The sequence below is a fragment of the Pangasianodon hypophthalmus genome, chromosome 30 (genome assembly GCF_027358585.1).
Source record: "Pangasianodon hypophthalmus isolate fPanHyp1 chromosome 30, fPanHyp1.pri, whole genome shotgun sequence".
NCBI lineage: Eukaryota > Metazoa > Chordata > Actinopteri > Siluriformes > Pangasiidae > Pangasianodon > Pangasianodon hypophthalmus.
The window spans coordinates 12,066,714-12,079,155 of NC_069739.1; the positions used below are offsets into that span (position 1 = coordinate 12,066,714).

At 40.7% G+C, this 12,442-nt stretch overlaps 1 protein-coding gene across 3 annotated transcripts in view; it reads right to left on the reverse strand.

Annotated features, from left to right (window-relative positions):
- The window catches only part of hivep2a (HIVEP zinc finger 2a), a 75,597-nt gene extending 75,218 nt beyond the window's left edge, over positions 1–379 (reverse strand). For 2 of the 3 annotated variants that reach the window (XM_053231819.1, XM_026918406.3), the window contains exon 1: positions 238–376. The gene's annotated coding sequence lies outside the window, so the exon portion shown is untranslated. Of the gene's footprint in view, positions 1–237 lie in introns of all 3 variants that reach the window. The other variant, XM_053231818.1, reaches the window with a different exon arrangement.
- Between the last annotated feature and the right edge of the window lie 12,063 nt (positions 380–12,442).

The following is a 12,442-nucleotide window of genomic DNA, read 5'->3' on the forward strand; positions in this document are numbered from 1 at the left end:
ATAGTAATAATATCCCTGACCGAACGCACGCGCTATCCGGTGAAGCCGCTCCCTGTCCGTGCAAATTCCTCGGGATATTACGCAGCATTCCCGCTATCAGCGCGCGAGCAAGTGGGTATTCCCCAAAAGCTGGATTATTCCAATAAGCCTAAAGCGCACTGAGCGGCACAGGAGCGCGCTGGGAGAAGCGCAGCGGCAGCTCGCGCGCGGCCGGACTGGAGGAGTTAGTGCTCTTACCGTGATCACGAGTCTCTCCGTGGAGCGTCCCAGAGCGTCCGCAACATCCCGAGGAATGTCAGTGCGCCTCGCCAAGCTGTTGGCCGTTCCTGAGCCGGGGGGAGCAGGAGGTGGAGAGGTGCACCGCCTCAGGAGGATGAAGAACGCCAGCGGAAAGTCGGACAGGTGATGCACTTAAAGACGACGCGCGCGCTGCCGTTCCAGGAACGTTAACGAGTGTTGAGAGTAAACAGTCCGTTTTTTTTTTTTTTGGTTTTTTTTTTTCTGCTTCCTGCTCGGAGCCAGAGAAGGAGTCTGGATGGAGGGGGAAATAGACTGGGTTATTCCTAGCACCGCTTCCCAGAATAGAAAAAAAAACGGCTACAGAAGAGAGAGAGAGAGGGAGGGAGCGCGCGCGCAGGAGAATAAAAGCGACAGCGTGAAGGTGTGAGCGCGCGTGCGTCAGTGCGTGTGTGTGTGTGTGTGTGTGTGTGTGTTTGGCCCGTGACGTCATCGGATCCCCCAGCGCGCGTCCGTCCCAGAGTGCGAGAGAGCGAAACCCGGCCCCGCGGTGCGGTTACCCGATCCGCCTCACCTGCCCGAGCTGCGCCGCGCGTCGGTCCGCGGGGGAAGGCGCATCGGGTAGCCATGCTCTGTACCACGCATGCGCAAAAACGTCACACGTTACGAAAGTTCAGTGCTGCGGTTATGACGTCCAAATACTGTACATGCAAACCCTTCAATATGCACTTTATCAGAACATAAAAGGCATAAAGTTAAAAAAGTTTTGCTTTCTTGATACAAATCCTGAAGTACATTTTAGTTTGTATTTACATTTAATACATTTATTTGTCTATAACTTTGCCCCTTACATCATATGGAATATTATTATCAATTTTCTATTCAAAGTCTATAAAGTCTCCAAATCTTACATCACAACCACCAGTTAAACTATCCAATTTACAAAAACATGTTTTATTTTATTTATTTAATTCATACTTTTAAAAATCAATACATTATTCCAGTTACTAAAAGAGAATCTGCTGTGGGAATTGATGCAGTTCATCTGCTTCTAAGTTCATTCGCTTTGGCAGATGCGTTCAATGTAAACAACTGAGTACTCTTTTCTATCTGAATTTATTTATTTATTTATTTTACATTTGAGGCCATTATTATTTATTTAGATGTAAATGTTAAAGATAAATGTAAATAAATGTAAGGCTGAAGATGTGAAAAGTAAGTCCACTGGTGGCAAAAGCAGTCTGAGGCTACCAAAGTTTTCTTTTAAAAGAAAAATAATAATTTCCAAATAATTGGAATTAAATAAAATTCTGCAACCATATGCTATGGCAAACAAAGCTCGATAAATTCAGCCTATTAAGATATATAAGATAGACTACAGGATGATGATTGAGGATGCTCGTATGGGACCACTGTGCCATCACTACAACCCATCAATCCTGAAATTATTCCCTGCTCTAGAATTACAGACATATAGAAATACAGATGTAGGTAAATTTAAAAGCAGGTAGCCTGTAGTGCTGGCAAGTCAGGAAGCCAGCTTAGCTACTGCTAATGCGCTGTGTACCTACTTCCTCTTGAATCGATCTTTGCAATATATCTTAAAACAGAAATGATTATGTACATTGCACATAGGCCTAGGCTGTCTGCATTTAAATTTTCCCTTTGTTTGCCAGTTCTAAGGCTCTGGGACTCCAGCGAACCACAGTCAGAGCCATTATCTCTATATGGAGAAAACTTGGATCAGTGTTGAATCTTCCCAGAAGTGGCCGTCCTACCAAAATTCCTTCAAGAGCACATCCACGACTCATCCAGGGAGTCACAAAACAATCCAGACAAACATCTAAGGAACTTCAGGCTTGTATTGCCTCAGATAAGGGTAGCATTCATGAGTCCACCATTAGAAAGAGACTGGGCAAATATGGAATGCATGGGAGAGTTGGAAGGCAAAAAACACTGCAAACCAAAAGGAACATAAGAGCTCATCTCACATTTGCCAAAAAAAAAAAAAAAACACCTTGATGACCCCCAAGCCTTTTAATGTTCTGTGGACTGATGAGTTAAAAGTGGAACTTTTTGGAAGACATGCTACATCTGGCCTAAAACTAACAAAGCATTCCACAATAAGAACATGTGAAACATGGTGGTGGTGGTGTGATGGTGTGGGGATGCTTTGCTGCTTGTGGGTGACTTGCCACAATTGATGGAATCATGAAAAACCCTGAAGAACAATGTCTGGGCATCAGTCCATGATCGGAAGCTCAAGCGCAGTAGGGTTATGCAGCAAGACCACGATCTGAAGCAGAAGAGCGAGTTCACCCCTGAATGTCTCCAAAACAAAATGAATCCCATTGAGATGCTATTGCAGGACATTAAACAGGCGGTTCATGCTGAAAAGCCCTCCGGAGTTTCTGAATTCAAACAATTCTGAAAAGAAGTGTGGGCCAAAATTCCTCCACAGCGATGTGAAAGCCTGATCTCCAGATACTGGAGATATTTGGTTGCAGCTAAAGGTGGCACAGCTAGTTATTAAGTTCAGAGGAGAACTGCTTTTTCATATGGGTGATATAGGTGTTGCATAAACTGTTTCCTTTGATAAATGAACTGACAAACGTGTGTTTGGTGGTTCCTCATGTTCTCCTTGTCTCATATTATATTTTGGAGGAGGATCTGAAATCATGTAGTGTGACAAATACGCAAACTAGAGAAAATCAGGAGGGAGCAAGTACTTCTTCATGGCACTGTATTTAATATTTACACTGGAACATAAAGCTGTTAGTTGATAGGAATCACTACCTAAATGTCTCAAATGTGAAAAAAAAGAAAGAAAGAAAGTCAGATAGAAAAGAGTTTTCATCTTTTTACATTTGTTGCCCCATATTCAATGTCCTCGATGATCGCTAGTTTGTTCTTTAAAAAAACATTTCTTATTTACATGGGTGGGAATGTGGCCCAGCTGTCTTCCTGATGTTTTATGGCCCTTGTGATCATTTCGTTGCAATCCTACAGTATGAGTTTCTTCAAACACGTCTTTGCTAGCTCCAGATCAGAATAACTGGCGTTATGTGTGTGAAGGATTTTATTCAATTTCATTCATAATTCAATAATGTAGTTTGCTTAAATGCTCAACTGCATGATAGAAAAGGAAAGATGCAAACATTTGCTTAGCTGGAGGGAGGTGTTCTGCTGATTTATTAAAATAAACACTTCTAAAAGCCAGATTCTGAGAGGGCACACATGGTGCAGGGCATACAGCCTTTGCTCAAATGTCTCAGTGAAAGCTTGTGTGTGTGTGTGTGTGTGTGTGTGTGTTTGCCTCACATTGGGTTGGCTGTGTATTGTGTTAAGTGGACTATGACCTAGGCCAGAGTGCCTTGTGTTACCACTAATGTTATCTATGACCTGGAATCCCTCCTACTCTCCCTCCCTCTCTCTCTCTCTCTCTCTCTCTCTCTCTCTCTCTCTCTCTCTCTTTGTTAGGCAAGGGCATCACCAAAGGGATCACACAGCTGAGTTGCTAGAACAATAATCGAGCACACCCAGGTAAATCAATGTAAGCATGAGAGCTGGGCATGGAGACAATTTCACAGTCGACTGCTCTGTCCCTTGAGAGTGCACAAGAAGGAAATCTCTGCTTTTGACCCAGAGGGCATGTTTCAGCGGTGTCTATTAAGTCGCTTATCTTCTTTCCCTAACACATAGTGCAGAATGCGGTTGCTGGTGTGTCTGCATGCAACATGGAGTCATTTTCTCAAGGACACGTTATGATAATTCCCACCGAGCTAAACAATTAATCTTCAGTTATATCATTTTTTTTTTTTTTTAAATGCTGACAGTGATGATAGCTATTATCACATCCCTGATTGTGCTATTTTGTTTTGCAAAAGTGTGATCACTATTACAAGAATCTTGAGAGGTGTGACACACTATCATGGGACCTATATGTGTCATCCTTGGCTTAGAATGTACATTTTTAAAAAATAAAAAATGTTCACATGCTGATGTGCATGAAGTAAATAATTACATATCGCACATACTGTACGGTATTTTGGCTGAATTTCCTGTTAACCAATGTGATCTGTCTTTAATAGGAGCATTTCTGCAGAGCTGCATCTGGAATTAATTTCTGGCAAGATGTCAATGACAAGCCCAGCGCTAAGAAATGGTTCTCCTACAACCCCTTTATAGACACTGAAGCTCACTTCCTGACGTCTCTTCACTCTCTGAGAAGACATTTAACAGTGCTATGAAACACACATCCACTCTCTCTCTCCCTCCCTCTCTCTCTCTCTCTCTCTCTCTCTCACACACACACACACACACACAGGGGTTAAAGTGAGCACCCCAGTAACTTGGAGAGGGTAAAAATGTGAGTTTTCAGGTTTTACCTGTGGCATGATGGTAGGAATCAAACTCGCGTCACAGAAACAATAAGGTCCAATCGTGTTTCACAGGACGAAAGTAAGAGCCAATCATATTTTCGAGATGTATTCTCAAAATCATTTCAGATCAAGTTGATTTTTTAAAAAGTGCAAGTGATATAACTGCCCATGTTCATCTTATCTAACTTGTAGTGATATGTGAAATTAATGCCAATTATATAAAACTAGCAAACCAGTTTTATAAAATATATAAAAGTCGTGAACTAGCGTTTCTGATCGAGACTCCAAACCTCGTCTATAAGTCACTCTGGATAAGGGCTTCTGCTAAACGCTGGAAAAGCAATAAAAATAAATAAAAAATAATTTAACCTCCAAAGTATATTCCAGATATAAAAGTGCAGTAATCGATTGTGAATTATATGATTTGAAGTCTATCAAGTCTATGTTTATATTAGTTAGCCTTCTTATGTGTAAATTTACACACACTCATGAGTACGAGTAGGATACAAATGTTTTTCTGAAATTGATTTTCATGAAAGCCAAATTTCTTGTGTTAATACTCATACGAATGATTTACTCATAAATCCGTTCCTATCCAGCTTAATAAAGGAGACCCATTGTGTCCAAACTCATGTGTGAGATCCAACTGAAACTGCAAGCTCCTCCCTGATCTCTGTTCCACCACCTTTCAAATTCCACTTTAACCCCTACACACACACACACACACACACACACACACACACACACAGCCTTAGGATGTGTCTGAGTTTCCAGTACAGACATTATAAAGCCTGAGCAGCAGAAGCTGTCAAATTACTCACTGGAATTAAAATCCCTCCTTTCATTCCACACCCAGTTTTTATGTTTTTTTTTTCTTCCCTCAATAATACGTTATTGTAGAGCCCTCGGCTTCTTCTTGTTAAACTACACACTCAGTGCCACGTCATTCTCTGGAATCCCAGCTCCTCTTGCTTTGCTGCCAGAAAATTACATAAGAACAGGTTTCACCTGACAAAGGTCAATCTTGACTGGATTATAAGGTAGGCTGCTAATGGCCCATGACTGTAAAACCTCACCCAGAGAGGTGCCTTCATGTTTCATCTTCTCTATTTGGTCATAAAGCACAGCTCATATCTCAGAGTATATAGTGAAAGTATAGACACCTGGTAACAGGACACTATCTGCACCAGTAACCTTTCAACGGAGCGATAAAAGAGAACTCTTTATTAGCCTAGCCCAGTGTGATGTCAGCCACCATGTGCATTGCCTGACAAAATTACTGAGAAAAAATGCTATGAAAAAATGCTATGAATCTTTAATGTACCATTGGAAAATTTGTAAAGGGACTATAATTGTCATGTTTGGCTCCCCATCTTTTTCCTTGTGTTTCCCTAAAAGTGCAGAACATCTTGAAGCAATTACCTCTTGTGGCTGGACAGTGACCATGCAACATATAATCTGATCTGAGGAAATCCTACATTGTTTTGTTTCGACTGTCACCTAGGCTATTTGTCATGTTTACAAACTTCATATTCATATTGTATTCAATCTTGATTTTTAAATACTTGTCATACAATCTTGTCATGTAGGTTTAGAGTCGTGAATCACTTTAGCTACTGAAAAATGTACTTACTTGTTTCAACATGAGCTCCGGGCGCCATGCAGAAATCTCTCTGAGGCAGCTTATCAGCCTTGAGCAAGATGCCTTTGTTATTTTCTTTATTTTCTGACATCCTTAGTACAGTGTGGTCACATTTTCTCACTACGTCAACCAGTTTTTAAACACAATGACTTGGAAAAAAATGTAGTTGGGTTAGTAGATGTAATTTGGCAGATGGAAACAGGAAGGAAACTGTTAATCTAATCTGTCAGACACAACCTTTACTCACATATAGTTCCCTGTGCCAAGGCCAGAGTCATCAACATCCCTATAAGACGAAAAACCCAGCTCTCTCCAGCCCACATAACCTGGTGTGACCAATGATATTCGAAATTACACACGTCCTTACCAAACAACATTAAAATGTCGGTCTCAGAAAAAGGAAAAACTGAAGGCTCACAGAACATAGTGACGGTCAAATGGTATGTCAAAGTAGTACCCCATCCAAACACATGGCATTGTTAATCTGCATGTAAAACCTGGTGCCTGTGTGTGTGCGTGTGTGTGTGTGTGTGTGCGTGTCAGTGTGAGAAGGAGGACTCTTCAATATTTCAATTTGTTTTTTCACGAGCTTCTCTTCCGCTTAACAAAAATCAAGCTAAACCAAAATCCACGTGGCTTTTCAAGTTCCACTAAGTTCCACATCTCTCTGGCAAACTTGAAAGGCTGAAGTGCCAGATACCAACAAGTCACCCGCACTAGGAAGTGATCGGCATTCTTCCTGCAGTGGGGCCATTGGAGTGGGGCGTGATCGGAACAGACGGTTAAGGGGCAGGTGATGACCGCACACTTGTTGGCCAGGCACTCTTTCTCTCTCACGCTGTACTTCACACCAGCCCTCTGTCCAGTGAGTCAGTCAGCAGAACATAAAGGAGAGAGAAGTCAGGAGAATGCTTTTATCTGGCAAAATGGCTGTCCACACAGCCCCATCCACTGGTACCAAGCTCCAGTACCATAATTCCACCCTTCCAATTGCACATGTCTTTTGTTTTGCTCTGAGTCCTGCCCATCTCAAGGAATTTAGCACGGCTGTCAAATGTTCTAAATACTGCTGCCATAAAATGTTGAAACATGGCTGGGGCTCCAAACAAACCAAATAGAAGGCTGACAAATTAGTGTAAAAAGCTGTTTTTTTCTCAGGAATATTGGAGTCAAGAATATCTGTGTAATTTCAATGTTGAATAAAAGTGTGCCTAACCAATCATATAGTTCATCAATGTGGGCAGTTGGGTACGCACCAAAGTGAGACACCGCAGACCAACCTGTCGGTATCAAACAATGGGGCTGCTCCAATCACTGCAGGACTCCATGATTACTTCTGTATCAAGCATAGCCTTGAGGATGCTTCTAAAAAGTAAACATTTTTTACTGAAATGTAAAAAAAAACTTTTTTTTGTGCTCAGGTAAACGATAGGGCCAGCTGTGTACAGCCATGCCCGGGAGAGTCTAAATGTGGTGTTCTAGGAGTTTTGTGTGAGCGAGTAGAGGCAAAAACATGTCTGGATATTCCCCTTGCAACCTGGCAACCTGTGCTCTCTGGGACAGAGAGAAGTGAGCTTCACTGGAGACTGGAGTGAGACGAGTGTTTTAGGTATATCTCCAGTCCCAGCTCCTCCCTCTCGGGAACTACTGTCACCAAAGCCACATGAACCACCTCTCTCCATGGTTTCAATAGAGTGAGCTGGTATATTTACAGTGCATCATTTCTATCAGTTCACTCATGACCTCAAAAGACCCTTGCCACTTCATGAGTAATTTAGACCTCAATGTGGGTAATAATACGAGCACTCAATTTCCTGATGTAAATTATTGTAGTTCCCCTGTCATCTTGTCAGGACTGACGCTCTTGGGCCTGAAACACATTCTCTTGTGTTAGTTAGCCCAAGGTGTGGAGTTTTATTTATAGCAACTTATCCCAATTCTGAGCTTCATCATGAACAAACTTATGAATCATGCTTTTAAAGTCTGTTTAAATTGCTTGACCAGTCTATCTGTTTGGGGTGGTGAACACCCATGCAAACTGATTTAATCCCTAATAATTCATGTAGCTTGCATAGTGTTCGTGACATGAACATAGTGCCTTGGTCAGTCAGAATCTCTTTCGGGATTCCAACTCTGGAGATATACGCAGAAGTGTGCCTCCGCAACACAGCGTGCTGAGACGTTGCAAAGTCACTGCTTCCAGTTATCGCATTGTATAATCCAGCAGAACTAATACATAGCAAAACCCATGTACTCTCCTCTCTAATGGACTGACAAGGTCCATGGCAATTCTTTCAAAGGATAAGGGGTGCAATGGTGCTTTTTGGGGTGGCCAGTGAATTCACCAGCTCACATTCACAGCATGCAACACACCTGCCATAGGATTATGATGACCTGCATGGAAAAGCATTTCCCTGCATCTCTGCCACACCAACTGAGTGGTCTTTTCTTTTGTTTGAGTGTCCTGCATCACTTGATATAATTTGTCCTTAATTAGTGAAAAGTAAGGGTAGGTGAGTGTGATTTCTGTCTGGATTATTTGACCATCAAGGGGGGAGAGAGAGAGACAGAACAAAAAGACCAGTCAATGCTGCTAGGTGATCCTCCACCAGCTGGATGGCTTCCTGCCAGGAGTCGAGTAACAAAGTGCTCCAGCACCACTACATCGAGGAGGCCCTCTGGTCCTCCTCAGCCAACAGCCGCCATTGACAGGAGTCCTTAAGCTGCTGTGTGAAGATGAACAGGTCGCTGAACTCCGCAACCTTCAGGGTCCAGATGTGTCTGCGATGTTCTTCGGCATCTATCGGTCCTCTGCCTGGGACATTTTTATTTGTAATTATGCTTGCAACTAAACCCAAATACATATGTTTTCATAGCATCGTACCATTGTATCCCCTAAAAAAACTGCTTGAGTTGGCAGATGCTTACTCATGAGCAAATCTATTGTGATGATCATGGATCCCAACTGAACACTGCAAAAAATGACATCATAGCAAGTGAAAATATCTTGAATATAGTCAAATGTATTTAGTATTTAGTATTATAAGATTACAATAAACCAAATAGAAGGTTTTACTAATTTCATGTAGTCTTGTTCTTTTGGCAGATACTCCTTTCCAATTTTAAGCATTTATTTCTAGAAAAAATAGAAAATAAAATAGAAAATCTAAAGCTTGAAATGAGTAAAGTCATCTGTAAACAGGCTGAATAATCTTATATTTGTATGTACTATATGATATCTTGCCCATAACTCTGATTCTAAGTGCTGTTGTCTATACGTATACAGGCTGTTCATGCTCTGCATGTTTCCACAGAAAAAAAAAAAATCTAATTTTTACTTTTTTATTATCTGGTACATGTCTAGAAAAATTGAAATATAAAAACACTTCTTAAACTATAATTACAGCTGGGCTTCTAGTTTCAGGAATCATTTAAACTGTAAAAGGAATTAAGGCTTGTGTATTGAGAGGAGTTTTATTTTTATTTTACTCACTGACAAAAGTTCACTATTCTCATGTTTGTTTGCCCAGCTCTTTGCTGTCATGGCCTTCTTTTTGATAGACGGCTCCATGGAGAGGAGACTCACTTCCTTGTCACCATCTTTCTACCAGTGAATGCATTCTGTTTGCACATCTGTCCTCAGCCAGGCCTGCTTTTCTCACCTTTCTATCAAAAGCCTTAGTAATGGACACATGCCTCAGTCAATGCTTTCCCTATATCCTGCTCTCTCTCTCTCTCTCTCTCTCTCTGTGTGTGTATGTGAGCGTGTGTGTGTATGCTTGTGATTTCTGTGGCGAATGAACCATGTAGTAAAGACCTGTAGGAGTAGCAGTTCAAATAAATCTTTGATTTTGTTTAAATGTTGTTTATTGCTTGATAAGATAATGAAAAAGGCAGCAACACTTCATGCATTATTATCATCATCCAAACAACAGGAAAAAATGATCATGCACATTATCAGTCAGAAATAAGCCATATGTATAATTAGCTATATTGGTTGAGGCTCCAGATGCTGTTACCTGCCAAAGTATATTATTACAGTGAGAATCAGATTTAAGAACACCAACGTGGCAGTGTGATCACACTTACACTTTTGATATAAAAGCTAAATATCAGTATTGAGTTATTATTGAGAAAAAACTTATGATTTACAATATGGTTGAACATGTAGGAGCATTACACAGAGTATACAGTAGTAATATAATAAACCACCTCTGGAAAAAACACATCAGCAAGTGAATTTGTACAATTAATTGCCCCTTGGTGTGACTAACTGTGTGTGTGTGTGTGTGTGTGTGTGTGTGACCCACCCAGGCTGTATTTCCAGAATAGGCTCGGGAACCACCATGACCCTAACAAGGATAAAACAGTTACATAAGATGGAAATGGAACAGGACATATAATATGCACAGTAAACAATAATTACATGTGCATGTTGTGCATGATGTGCCAGCTCTTGTCTGTAAAAAGACTCATCATTGTTAGATATGGTTCCCATTAGGGCGATGTTATTGGCAAACCTGAATAGTTTGACAGGTCATTAGCAGTCATTTGCGCGCAGGAGGAAAATGGGCGACAGAGCGCACAGCCTTGAGGCTGGATGGTATAACTAGGTGATGGATTATAGCTCATTTACCGTAATTATTTGTGACTACTCGTTATACTCCTCATGATCTTCTTGTGTAGAGTTGCAGTTCCACTATACTGGCTTATGATGTGTGCTGTAATTGGAGTTCAGTCACCAGAGGGCACACGCACTCGCTATATATATATATATATATATCTTTTTGACCTTAAAGATGAGGCTAATTTAAATTACATTTGTAGTAATGTCTGAATTCTTAGTCTACTAATGATGGTCCCAGTATAGAGCACTATATTATTATTGATATTGCACTGTTAATCCAGGATACAACCCATGTGCACTATCGCACGAAGTGCCACAATTCATCACCAATTTTTCTCCGCCTGAAACTTGGCTTCATATTTAAATAAGAATAAAATATGTTTAATGACCACTAAAGCCAGTGGGTAGTTATGTGAGTATGTGTATCACAGACAGTTGCTTTTTTTGTGGTTTCAGTTTGCTTAGTAATTTGTTTGGTGACTCCTTTATTGCTGCACTCTATAGTGCTCTATATAGATAATAAATAATGAACGAGTGAATGGTGGAGTGATTTCAGACACAATGTTGGCTTTTTATATGAATTCCATTAACACACTACATAATCACCATGATATAAAAACATAAGCAACTGAATAAGAAGGGAAAAAATGCATCAAAACATTGTGTATTCTGTGTCAGTCTGAGACTGTATTCTGATTCATCATAGACCAGTTACATAATCCGGTAAAACTCAGTTGGCATTAATTAATAAAAATTATAATAAAAAAAAAAGACAAAAAAAGCCTAGGTACTTAATAAGGCTTGCCAGGCTATTCATAGGCTGCGACATGCCAGTGTATAGGACTTGCATGTTTTAGCTCGCAAGGGCATTTCACCATGAGTATGGAGGGAAGTAAGCAAGTCATTTAAAACTTTTAAGCCTGGAACTTACTAAACTGCTAGGACAGTTTCTTGTTATGAACCCTGTGGGTTCTTCAGCCTTTGACCCGAAAATCAATTAAAGTCTGCCGTCTTTAAGGAGGCATCAATTCTTGAATTGCACAAAAGGAATGTGGAGATAGGATGCTTTTAGATCAGGGCTGTGACCTCATCACAATAACTCTGTATTAAACCAATAAAACTGTTAAACTAGCAGACAATGCACAATTTCCAAAATGTTAGAATTGATGCCCTGCTCACAGTTCATGACTTTTATTACTTGTGAGCTGTTGTTTTGTGGACGTTGCACTGTGGATTGTGGATCAGGCAGAGAGGACCCTCTGGTCTGCATAGAGAACTGAAGGTATATACAGAAAAGAAATGTAGCTGTAGGTTTTATACTCTGTGTTGCCAGGAATCATGTTGTGTTTGTTTGTGTTTTGCCATTCCTAATTCCTAATATCCTACAGAAGCAATATTACTGAGCTTACATTTTGCCCTCTCCTTCCCATACAAATAGATGGATGGCAGACTGGATTCAGGGATCTGCTGCGCATGACTGCAGATAAACTTGATTTCCTTTTTAACTCTCATTGGCTGTTTCTCAGTGCTGTTCTTGCTACTTGTCGTAGAAAA